Genomic DNA, 14,484 nt, shown 5'->3' with positions numbered 1-14,484 from the left:
CATTGAAAGGATTTTGGTCTCATTTGATACGTTTTGCTTTCAATTTGAATTGGCTAGACAATCTATACTTATTTGCCATCCATGCCTAGTTTCACTTAATGTCACACACACTCACAAATTACAATTCAATTTCCCTATTAATATACAATTGCTAGTGTCTAGTGAAGTCAAGCTTAGTGGTGAGCTCTAGCACCCCAAGTCCTCTTCTCTATAACTTTTTCCCTACTTTCTAAATTATTACTTTTACTTGCTTTAATTCCAACTGCATTATAGTTTAATCAACTAAACAATCCACTTTTGATCAGTCGACCTACTAATCTAACTTTGTTTCCTTATCACGTTGCCTCTAATCCCTTGGAACGATCCCTACTCACCCTTGCTACGTTAGTAGTAGTGGTGGTAGTGATTTTTATAAATTTAAACTTGACCCAAAATGCTTTTCTTGAACTGCACATTCACTACATTATTTTGGCGTATACAAGCGGCCACCGTCACAATGCCTCCTATCTGAGTGAAGCCCTTAGCTACAAGTCTGGCTTTATATCGTTCAATATTGCCATTAGAGTCGCGTTTGGTCTTAAAGACCCATTTACATCCGATTTGTTTAAATCCTTCAGGCAATTCAACGAGTTCCCAAACTTTATTTTGTTCCCTTGACTTCAACTCCTGATGCATGGCATAATCCAATTAGTAGAATTATTACTATTAATGGCTTGTGAATATGTAACCGGATCCTTACATATCCCTATATCAAAATCAGATTCATGTAGATATACCAAATAATCATTCAGAATAGCAGGTCTCTTTTCTCTTTGAGACCGTCTTAATCTTATTCTTTGTAGTTCTTCTATAACTTCATTGGTGATAGTTTCATTATGGAGTTGTTGATCATTTAATTGTTCTTCGTTGTTATGCAGTTTAACAACTGGAGAAACAATTATTTCTTTAGAAGTTGTGGGTAAAGGGATTTGTACCCTAACTTCTTGAATGATCACATTCTCATTTCTATCACTCTGACTGATTTTACCATCCTCAATGAATCTGGCATTACCGGTTTCAACAATTCTTGTACTAAATGTAGGATAGAAAAATCTGTACCCTTTGAATTTTTCTGGATAACCAATAAAGTATTCACTAATTATTCTAAAATCCAATTTATTTTCATGTGGATTGTATATTCTAACTTCCGCTGGGCAACCCCAAACATGCATGTGCCTTAAACTAGGTTTCCTTCCTATCCACAGTTCAAATGGAGTTTTTGAAACTGTCTTACTAGGAACCCTATTTAATACATACATAGTAGTTCTAAGTGCGTACATCCACAATGATATGGGTAACGAGGAATTACTTAACATACTCCTAACCATTTCCATAAGAGTACGATTACGCCTTTCAGCTACACCATTCTGCTATAGCGTTCCTGTCATAGTGTATTGAGCATAAATGCCACACTTTTCAAGGAGTTTAGCAAACGGTCCAGGGTATTGATCCGTTTCATCATACTTTCCATAATATTCACTACCTCTATCTGACCTTACTATTTTCACTTTTTTATCTAGTTGCCTTTTAACCTCATTTATGTATACTTCAAGAGTATTCACTGCTTGAGATTTTTCATGCAACAAATAGATATATCCATAACGTGAAAAATCATCTATAAAGGTGATAAAATATTTTTCTCCACCAAAAGATAGAACATAAAAAAGGTCCACAAATGTTTGTATGAATAATTTCAAGAAGCTCTATACATCTTGTGGCTCCTTTCTTTGTATATTTGGTTTGTTTACCTTTAATACAATCCACACACATAATAAAATCAGTAAAATCTAGATTCCAAATAATTCCATCTTTAACCTTTCACTGGATATATCACCCAATCTTTTGTGCCACAAGAAAGATAAATTTTCATTAATTGAGCTACGTTTGGTTCCAACATTATGATGCAAGGTCAAAAGTGTTTCAGAAAATAAATCATCAAGCATTATCTTGTATAAACCATCAACAAGAATACCAGAACCAACAAATTGGGATTTTTTAAACAAACTAAAACATCCATTACCAAATTTAAATGAAAAACCATCAGCATCAAGTTTGGACATAGAAATCAAATTATGAGAAACTGAAGGAACATAAAGAGTTTTAAATAAATCTAAATGAAATCCACTATCTAAAACTAAACGAAATGTCCCAATGGCTTCAACTAGAATTTTCTCCCTATTCCTTGTGAATAAGAAATCATCATTTAGATTTGTTGTTTGGATTGAAAGGAATCCCTACATCATATTAGAAATATGAACATTAGAGCTTAAATCAACCCACCAAGTATTAGAAGGAACTTCAATTAAGTTTTATTCAAAACATACAAAAGCCAAAGGCTTACCTTTCTTTTCGAACCATTCTTTACATTTCATGCAATCTTTCTGAAAGTGTCCAGATTTGTTACAAAAATGACACTTATCATTCTTGTATTCATTCTTTTGAGTAGCTTGATCAGAATCCTTTATTTGGGGTGTTGCTCGCTTAATGCCTTTTTCAAACTTTTTCCCAAATTTCTTTCTAACTTCTTGAGTCATGAGATGAACATTATGATTATCTTGTTGCTTAAGCCTTCCTTCCTCCTGAACTAACATACTAGCCAATTCATTCACATTCCACTTGTCCTTAATAGTATTGTAGTGAATTTGAAATGGCCCATACTGAGTAGGTAAGGAATTGAGAATAAATTAAATGAGAAAAGTCTCATCCACATTCATCCCTAAACTTTTCAATTTCGCAATAAGATTAGTCATGTCAAAAACATGTTCATGCATACTACAAGTACCATCAAAACGCATAGTAGTGAGGTCAGCCATTAATTTCCCTGCAAGAGACTTATCTGCAGTACAGAAACGTTCTTCAATATTTTTAAATATTCCTTAGCACTATCAGTTTGGGGAAGAGTTGTTTTGATATTGTTTGCAATAGTCATTCGCATAAACATAATACTCAATCTGTTCGATTTCTCCCAAGCTTTATGAAGAATCTTTTCTTCCTCACTGTTTTCACCAGTAATAGCAGTAGATTTTTCAATTTGAAATGCTAAATCAAGATCTAACACACCTAAGTTGAACTGAACTTGCTCATTCCATTCTGAGAAGTTAGTCCCATTGAGAATTAGAATAGATGAAGCATGCGAATTCACTGAAACAGGAAGAGATACTGCAATAAAATAATCACAATAAGGTAAATACTCATAACATTAATACTTTGAGGTAACAACACATACAAAAATAAATAAATACATTGTATAACTATGGTACCCCTTTGGGTTGTAACCGCAAAATACAAAAACATTATACTTAGATGTATTTATCTATATATAACTTCATTGGTGATGCACTAATTAATTAAATAGATAAGCTACCTTTGGATATCCTATATCTACCCAATTAAAAATTACATACAACCCCTTAATGTTTATTTAATCACTTGAAAATTAATTCCCTTTGAGGAATTATTTCTAATAATTAAAAAAACTCAATATTCGTGACTTTTACAAAAAATTATAAGCATCATTATTCATGAAATATTGCAATTATGTCTACCACTAAAATTAATATCCATTAATTATTATGGTTAGGCCATTTTAGTAGCTACCAACCTTTCTATAATATGAATATTTAATTATCTAGTGATAAAATCAACATTAAGTTACCCACCACATTATGCACAAAAAATTTACAAAGTCGATTAATTCAACTGCTAGTAGGTGCCCAAAAATTTCATAGATACATGTACTATAATGTATATTAATAAGCATATATTTAATCATGTACAAAACAAAAAAAAAACATTATTACAATTTGGGAACCTCGTTTTGCGCAGCGGAATAATAAAATTTTTCATTCTGTAAAGACATTATGCACGAAATAGGATTACAGCCCGATAGCAAAAACAATCTCTTTTTGACTTGTGTTTTTTTGTCTCATTATGCTTATATATATATAAGTTATATATATATATATATAATCACCCAGATTCTTTTTTTTTTTTCTAACTTTAAATTGTTTTTTGTCTCATTCTGATATATATATTTATACACACACACACATAAGTTCGGAAATCAAGGTACAACATATAACATCAATTGTCTCGACAAACAGATAACAAAACAACAAATCTAATCATTATATATACAAACAGTTTCTTGACACTCATTCAAAAACGGGTACACGAACTAAAACAGTGTTCATATACCATAAATTAAAATTATATAATTATTTAATTTTAATTTTAATTTAAACTTACACATATTATTTATGCAAGGATAATGGAAAAATAATGAGTTCCATAACTACGGGCTCTGATACCACATGTAAACTCTAATTAATTTGTGTTAGACTTTAATCACAAATAATCATAAATCCCTAAATCTTAGAACTTCAATTAATTTCACATCTTTATAATGTATAAATATATATAGTTAGATATACATACCTCGATTCATGATATCAAACCTTGTTAAGATTAAATCCAATGGGTAGATCCTTTAACCACGAACTAATTTGCAACTCTGATCAACAGGCAAAGGTGAAAACTGGTTTCTCTCTCTTGGCCTTTTGCACACATAAAACTTTTACGTGTTGTATCATTAATTGTACATAATTGATGGAATATATGCACTTTTATAAAGACTGAGAGATGACCAGTTTTCCTTATTAATAACTTAATTATACTTTCCATCAAAGTAAGGAACAAAAAAGGAAAAACACTTCTCCAATAAGTAATTGCCTAATAGGAAATTATAAGTTGACCAAGAATAAATAATATTAATTGATATTTATTTACTTAGCCACCACATAATATGTCACATGTCCAAATCATGTGGGCCACAATTAAATAAATAATCTTACATAATGGTCCATGCATGTTATGATAGCCAGAAAATAAATGAATGCTTCTTATTTTTCTGTAGCTGTTTTAATTCCGAACAGTCTGAGTGATCCACATTTAACCATGTACATGCATGTGGTGGTAACAGGTAAACCACTAATATATATATATATACACACATGCGGCACATGCATGTTGTGATAACAGGTAACCCACAATATATATATATATATATATATATATATATATATATATATATATATACATATATATATACATGCACATGTATAAAAATGTCACTTGTTAAAGTTTGAGAATACAAATTTGAGTAGAATGACTACTTTTTAAGGGTCAAGATTAGGGATTAACCTTTCGAGAGTATTATGTCATTAATAACATCTTATTATATAAGTAAATATGGTGGAATCTAGTAGGTTAATTAATGAGGAATACTGGCATATTAATTTTTTTCCAAAATTCTTTTCATATAAATCATAATTCACTATATTGACCGGTTCATAACTCTTTTTCAAGCGTCTTATACAGTTATACATCTTCATGAACCGATCGATTCGACAAGTTTACACCAATATTTATCCAAATCTGTTACACCATTTACATCATCAATATTATCAACTTATTATAACTTTTCATAAAAATAATAATACATTTATTTAACTAGACTCTCTATCACTATATATTAATTGGTGTTTAATTAGTGAATGATATCATTTATTAGATACTCCTAAAGCATTAAAGATTTTCTCTATGTAAGGACCAAGGAATGGTCGATATCATGTCATATCTTTTCATGCAACTAACTCTTGCTATTTTTTTTTTCTTTGTATTGATGTAATCCGTATAATTTTTTCAATTAAATTAATAAATTGACTTAATTTTTTTAATAAGTTAACTGTGTGATTGGGAGCTCTGAATTGATGATTTGAATCTAGAATAGGAAGAAATTTTGAACTAAATATGTTGTAATTCTAAATTCAAAACACTGTATTTCCAAATACAATCATTGAAAACTGTTTATATATCCATGAGATGTATTAGGATGGGATGACTTATTCATTCATCAATTGGATATCTGACATTATTGATATAAAAATTTTGCTTTCACTATTAATTGTATTTTTTAAGGAAGAACAAGAAGGGAAAGCAAAATTCTTCACTATGAAGTGTTGGGTTGAGATGGCTTTCAAGTGAAGAGTTTTGCAAATATAGTGAAGATAGCACAATGATAGAATAATTGACATATACGATTAGTTGGATGTCTCTTTTGAGGCGTGAACGTCCTCGCGACAACGGTGATAGGATTCACATTTCTGTAAATCAAGTATGAAATTATTCAAAAAAAAAAAAAAAATCACAGTGAAATTCTTCATAGTGAAAAACATAGTTCATAGCATTGTGGTCAATATCAAAATGAAAATGAGAAAGTAACATCACCAAAATTGGTTAATTAATTAAGACATTGAAGGTAAAGGATTTGCCGATGGGACCAACTTAATTGTGACATTCTTCGGCCCAATTGAGTTTAAATGGAAAATAATTGGAGAGTTTTTTTGTTTTTTTTTAAAATTAAAAATTATTAATACTAATGGGTCATTAACTTAATGGTATAACCTCTTCTTCCATCGAACGAGAAGTTCCATAGAAATTTGTGAAATGTGTGTATGTTACCTAATAATCAATGTAAAATAGAAATAAAAGTTAGAAAATACATATATATATATATAACAGACCTTACATGAATGTATCTAGTAATTGTGTTTCTTTTGGCAAATTTGACTTGTAATTTTTTATTTGGATCAGAAGACACACAAAAAAACAAAATAGATAATTGTACTAACCTTCCTTGTCAATTCGTTAATATACACTAACCTCCTCATTTGTTTGCCAAATTTGTATCTAAGTAACACGTATTCCCCCTGAACTTGGATCCTCTAAGTTAAATCTTCTCTAAGTTATCTTAAGTTGAATTTGCTGCAAATTTACACGTGACATTTAAAATCTATCTACTGCTTGTGTTAAATTACGTCAACTAATTGGGCAATGTGATCGGACATGGACAATTAGGCAATGCGATCACTTTTTTAAGTGTTGGTGGTTTTCTAAAATAAGTACGTTGGGGGTTTATGATCAAAATTTGAAAATAATAAGAGTTTTATGGAATTAGCCCTTGTTTTTAATTTATAATATTGTAATTTAAAACTTGTATAATTGTAAAAAATATTTAATTTAAAACTTCTATAATAACCTCAAGGATTAAGTGCAAATAACCCCCCTAAATTATTACCCCTTTGCAAATAACTCCCTGAACTAAAAATTGCTCCCCTTAACTATTGATTTGTTGTAATTAAGAACAAATCCATCACAAAAGACTATTTTACTCTTTCTCCTTAAAATTTTCATTTCTTATTAAATTATTTTTATTATCTTTTCTCTTATGTAAATATTAATTATACTATTTACCTTAGTTTTATTATTAGTATCAATTTATCATAAAAACAAATAGATAAATAGATTTGTAACTATCATTTTCTAAATTGATTAACTTATTATTAAAACTTTATTATTTATAATAAAACATTATATAACCAATTTAAAGATTTTAATCGTAAAAAAATATCATCTTTTTCATACAATATATTGATGAAAAATTAATAAAATACTTTTGAAAAACACACCTTCTTTTCATTTAATATATTCTTTAAAAAATAAAAAATTAATTAATTTTTACAAAAATTTCTACTAAAATTTTTTATTTAAATAATTAATTTAAAAAATTAAAAGTAAATTTATGCAAATTTAATTAAAAATGTCTCATCAAATTATTATGAATTTTTTCATAATTTTATTTAGATAAGAAAAATATATTAAATGTAGTTCAATAAGAATGCACATTATGGCTATTTAATGAAATATGGTATAGTTATTGGGATATGTTGTAACAAAATGAGATAGTTTAGGGAGTTTTATACACAAAATATACTTCAAGGGGGTTATTTGCAAATTCAAACATAGTTCAAGGAGGTTTTTTGCACTTTACCCTAACCTCAATTGTTTTCCCTTATCTCTTTTACCCATACTAGGATGGATACAAATATCTGAAGGATGAAGGATGATGACTCATTCCTGCTAGTAGCACAATCGAAACCTTCTTTCAACTTGATTTGAATTTGTAGTTGAAGATCAAACATTGCTTTTAAATGGAACCTTTGAATCTCCGACTAGATTTAGAATATCACTCTAAATCACTTATGTGCTTAAGTGTACTCTCAAAAATATAAAATCAAAATTTCTTGAAAAATCTATCAAAAAGCTCCAATAATGATCTAAATATAATCCTTTATTTTTCCCAAATTGAAACGTATTTTATATAAACGAAAAAGTCGTAAAATATATGGACAGATTGTGTATTTTTAGTTATTCCAGTTAGACTAAAATGATACAATGACTTTTTTTATAAGTTTTGGTGTAAGAAAAGAGAATACGATCACAATGTATAGGGCGTTCATAGATAAGAGATTGTGTATTTGTAATGACCCGATCATTTTCCTTCCTTTTCTTTTTTTTAAATTTTACGGATAAATTTTTTCCATTTAATTTTCTTTTTCGAGCTTTGTTTCTCGTCACTGGGTGTCATATTGAGTGCTTGGAAATAGTTTCTGAGACTCTTTTGTTTGGATTGACAACTTTGTCAGGGGTTTTTAAGAAAATATTTTTGGAAGATATTTTCATTCTGGATCATTAGTGCAGTTAACCTTTTTTAGATGGGCCATTGTATAATTAACGAAAATTATTGCAAAATACCTCATTTTGAGCCTGGATCCTGGTACAAAATTCATTTTCACATTCCGTCAAGTTGTGTACTCTTAGAATTTCCTCCCGGACGTTTTCCCCAGTTTTAGGGATTTCAACCTCGGTTGTCGCTGAACTTGTTCGGGGTATATCTCTCTGCTCCGGACTCAATTTTTGACATCGTTTCTTCCATTATTCATATTTTCTCATTTTGGTTCTTTTTTGTTCACAGAGTTTTGCCGTTTGAGTGCGTCTGCTCAAATTTCATTTTTTCGGACCTGGCGGGGCCCTTTCGAGACACTTTTTGGGATTTCCATAAATAGGTTGCCCTAATTTTTTAAAGACAACATTTCAGCCCTTCTTCCTTCTCTTGGCCGGCAGCCATGGGAGCCCAAGGGGTTGCCGCCACTCTTTCTTCTTCTCCACTTGATTTCTTTTGTAAAAAGTCTTCCGCCTTAACGTCTATCATAAGCTTCGTCGTGCTCTACCTTTTCCCCTTATTAGAATCCGTTTTGGCTATTTTTTGAGTTCGAGTTTGATGCCAAGTTAGGATTTTGGTATGTCTTTTTTAGAGTTTTATGATCACCGAATTATCACCGACATAACCTAGGAGTATCGTCAAAATCGGAGCACTTTTCTTTCAGTAGGGAATTGAGATTTTCATCTCAATTCGAGATATGGGATGTTATATTTTATATTCTTGATGTATTGCATGCTATTGATGCTTATACAACTCAATTATATGTCTTTGTATTAAATCTAGAGATTTTATTATTTATTTTTCTTGCGTGAGATTTGATTTTTCCGGTTGGTTATAGCTTGGTTTAAACATGTGGCATGACATTAAATTACCCCTTAATATGTTCATTGACATATATTAAATTGAGAGTATTTGGACAAGTATTGAAGTTTTTATTTAATATTTTTCTTGAATGAAAATTTAATTCATGTGGCCTTATCTAGCTTGAAAATAATATGTGTTATCATATTATATTAGGCCTTAGCATACTCTTCAAGATATGTGAATTTGAGAGTAATCGAAGGTGGTTTAAAATCTAGAGATAATTAATTAATTTGATTAATTAATTTATTCTAAGTGCACTATTCACTCCATTGGATTTTCGACTTAATATTATTGATGTGCATGCCATATACTTTCACATATATTAAATCGGGAATATTTGATTAGGTTTTGAAACCTTTTATTTATTATTTTTCTTGTATGAAGGTTTAATTATCATGGTTGTAGCTTGCATAGAAATTACTTGTATCATGCTATTAAATCAAGTCTTGGCATGTTTTATAACATACTTTAATTTGAGAGCATTTGGATGAGTTTTAAAATCTAAAGATTTTAATTAAAAGAATTAATTAGAAACTATTTAATTGTTCCATGAGCTTGATTAAGTTTCTAACTTGGTATTCATGATTTCCTTGACATGTTCCTTCACGTGTATCAAATTGAGGATAATCGAATAAGTTTTGAAACTTATATTTAATTATTTTCTTTGTATGGTACTTAATTCACATGGTTGTAACTTGTATTTAGTGGGGTCTTTAGCTTTTTATTTTATATCTAGACTTCTTATAACTTAACTTCATTAATGTGTTTAATGAACAAGCACAATTGTCTTGGAATGATTTAATTATCCATGTATTGCTTAATAAATAATTAAATCATTAATCTTATACTTGTGGTATATTTACATCAATAGATTCCTTGTGTTATAAGTACTAGTTTGTAGTCTATGTAGATGCATACTACGATTTCTTGACATTTCACATACCATTATAGTTGAGGATTTAGGGCATAACTTGTGTGTTCTAAAATCTTGGTTGTGCATGGAATGTGGTTTAATGCATTACTTGTGTCTTGATACACTCTTGGTTGCACAACTTGTTCATTTTGGAACTTGGGATATCAATCAAGATTTGACATAGCTAGAACTTGGTTCTAGTACGGGAGATAGAGAGTTCCCTACACTATAGTGCACACTGGGGGAAGGTACTCATGAGTTAGTAGCCCTAAAGTGATCCCAAGAGTACGGTTTTAATCCGGGCAACATCCGAGTATCTACATTGGTTGATTTCACTCTTTAAATTTCAAGTTGTTATTCCTTAAAGATTTAAAACTTGTTATGTTAATTGGAATGTTCCAATCTTGTTTAATTACATAGATATTATGTATTATCCTTGATTTCATGTATTATTCTTGTCATGTTAATTGGAATGTACCAATCGTGTTAATTGCATTGACAATGTGATCCTTGTATTCAAGTACCCTTTTTGTCGTGTTGTATGGATTATTCCAAACCTTGTTCAATTTCATTGATAATGCGATTCATGCTAAATTATAAACTTGTTGTGTTCTTTGGATTATCCCAACCTTATTCAATTTCATAGATAACTTGATTCATGTTACTTCATGTTGATACGACTTAGGAATGATCCTATGTAAGCATCTTGACTTAGATTCTAGGTGGCATGAACCTTTTTAGTTGTTATCGCATTCTAGGTTAAAAGTTGAAAACTTTGAATACCTATGTCATGTTGCGTTACGTTATGTGCTCCTATGTTGTTTAAATTGCATGAATGATGTGGTTTATGCTAGAAATACTCTAAGGTAGCTTAGGATGCTCCCTGTGTCTCATTTTAACATAGACGTTAGGTGGCATGAGCCCCTTTAACATATTTCACCTTAAGGTGATAAATTTGTAAAATGTTAGGTCTATGCATGCTCATCTCCTACGAGTAGCTTTATGTTACTCACTCCAAACTTACCGGGGCATTTTTCAGGTACGAAGACTTAGTTCGTGATGCTCATCATTCCTTGGATGACTTGTAACTTTTAAGTTTCCATTTTATGCAAATGTTAACATGAAATGTCATTTTGTAGCCTTATATGTCAAAACTTATATCTTTGATTCCGTATATGTAATGTGTCCATAAGTACATCTTTTTTAATGTATTTGACATGTATAAGACCAGAGGCCAATGACATAATGACATTTATATTGCATCCTATATAACTTTTAACTTCATGAAATTTTATGAAAATATTGAAAAATCACAAGTCATTGTTTCATCCTGGTTACATCGGGTGTGAGAATTTCAATTTTATTCTTCCATAGGGTCTCATTAATCTTGTATGAAGTGTGACCAAGGGCCAAACGGTAATTTGACTCTATTTTATATTTTTAGTTTTTAAAATTCTGATTCCAAGTTCATTTTTATCATTTTTGGCTATCGGGGGATTGGATTTTGAGTCGGGGCTTCTCGGGAGCCACGGACCATTCCTGCCCGCTTAAAATCATTTATTACACTTGTTTGCATATTCGTTTCAACCTAGGAATGCATTTAGTGTCAAATGCATACTTGGTGTAAAGTTGCATTTTTTGAGTTTTTAAGCCTCTACTGATCTAAGGGCATTTTGGCCATTTCACAGTGTGTTTTTTTTCATTTTCTCTCGCGTAGCCAGGTAGAAAATTTGATTTTGGGGGAGTTTTTTCTTCGTGTTTTTTCAGAAAAATTCGTTTGATAACCCGTTTTTGCTCTCAGGTGTGGATAGTTACTGTAGTAACTTTTGGTCCTCTTGACCTCTTCTGATCTAGGGGCATTTTGGGGATCTAGCAGTGAGTTTTTTTTCATTTCCTTCCACACATCGGGTAGAAACTCGATTTTATGGGGGGTTTCTTCTTCGTATTTTTTCAGAAAAATTCGTTTCAGACCTCGTTTCGGCTCTCAGTTCCAGCTGAATCTTCTTCTTTCCCTAGCATGTCAGGATGCTCATGGGATGCTCGTGATGCCTCGTCGTGACGTCGATTTTTGTTTTCGCTCATTCTCCTTCATCTGGACTCCAAAACGAGTGAACATTTTCTTTAACTTGACTAATTTTTCGCTGTTGTTCCAACGGCGTGCTTGGTTGCACCCAAATCTTTCTGGATAATTACCAGTTTACCCTTTTAGCCTTAAGTGCTCGTTTTTCTTTGTCATGTCATTTCTCTTTCGTCCGAACTCCGAATCATGCGATTCTTGAGTCTATCTTAATTAGTTTTTCATTTTATTTCCAATAGTGTGCTCGGTGGCACCCGAATCCATATTTTTAGAAATGATTATTTTGCCCTTGGGGTTATTTTTGTCCAGTTTTTCTTGTTTTTCGCTTCTGCTACTTTCTTTTGAGTCTTGTGACTTCATGGGAAGTCACGGATGTGTCTCGGAGATGATATACATTCTAGGGACGTCATTTTTATGTAAAATGACTATTTTACCCCTGGGGGCTTAATTGTTATTTTTCATATCTTTTGCTTTCGTGTCAATTCTCATTAAGTTCAATGACCTCATGGAAGGTCATCAAAGTGTCTTAGAGGTAAGTTGTGCCTTAGGAGACCGTTGTCTTGTTTCTTACTTCCGCATCTGGATCCGCTATCGGGTCAACCTTCGGTTCATCACAGGACGCATTGGCTTGAAAAACTAGGGTCGTCATAGTATTTCTATCTTTTTTGTTATTTCAATTGGTTTGAGTGTCATTGTGGTGGTAGTTGGTATTCATAAAAATAAAATTAAAAAAACAAATAAAAAAATTACTACTTTTCATAAGTTTTAATGTTTTAGTGTTTTACAATGAAAATGAAAATCCTATCTTTTCTAACTTCAAAGAGTTTGTTTGGAAAAAAATTCTGACATAGATGATACTATTAAAAAAAGGTCCAAGTTAGAAAGAAAAAAAAAGGCCATTATAGGCTTATAGCAAACCTTCTTGGGGTGTCATTGTAAAACAAGGTTACATCATTCCTGTAATCATCAAACACAAAATCACGAATCTGTAAAACAAGGTTCTCTCATTACACTGGCGAGGGACATACTGAAAAAGGACATTTAAGAAACTCAATGTAATATTGTTTATGTCATTTTCAAGGGCTATTGCAATTCAAATATGATGTTGATGTTATGTTTTTTTGTGGTGGAGTCTGATCACGCGATAATGTGAAGATTTTTGGGAAACTAAATGGTTCTTATATTTTTTTGGCTACTGACATGTGGGAACCGATTCAAAGATTTGGTACCAGTTCCATCGAGTGATAGCCAAAATCAAGGAAACATTGATCAGCCACTGTCCAGTGGGAACCGGTAGCCAATTCTGGAACCAATTCCAGAATCAAAGAAGATTCGTCTCTAGACATTGGGAACCAGTAGCCAATTCCTGGTACTAGTTCAACTTTTCTAGAAACCTATGTCATTTACTTTCCTTGTTGGTTTTGGATTCTACAAAAGGAAATTCTTGTTGGATAAGTTGTGTTCCATTGTATGGGGCTATATATATCAACCCTAATCAGTATTTTTAGGGTGTGAAAAGTGTGAGAGAAATTTTTGCCAACACAAGAAAGAGCGATTGAGAAAGATATAGAGAAAAGTCTCCTTGTAATTCTTCATCTTATTCATAGTGAAATTGTTCGGTGTGCTCCATGGACGTAGCCCTAAGATTTGGGTAAACCATATATATCATGTGTTCTTGTGTGTGATTCTTGTTTATGATTTTTCTTTATGATTGCTTGATCATTTCCTGTACAGTGTGCGTTATTATTTTGCGTTTTTGTCACAACAATTGGTATCAAAACCAGTTGATTGTGCAGAGCAACTCCAACAACTGGTATCAGAACCATGTTGAGAACCTAGGGCATAGAAGGTGTTTGACGAAATTCCAAAAGTCTTTCGATCAGATCTGTTCGTTCGAGTGGGAATAATGGAATCAGAAGATAAGACATCCACATCTATGATTAAGAAGTTCGATGGCACAAACTTCAG

This window comes from Cornus florida, unplaced genomic scaffold, assembly GCF_030987335.1.
Source record: "Cornus florida cultivar Cherokee Brave unplaced genomic scaffold, ASM3098733v1 CherokeeBrave_3.0.0_Hap2_Chr09, whole genome shotgun sequence".
Taxonomy (NCBI): Eukaryota; Viridiplantae; Streptophyta; class Magnoliopsida; order Cornales; family Cornaceae; genus Cornus; species Cornus florida.
Note: the sequence above shows the minus strand (reverse complement) of the source record.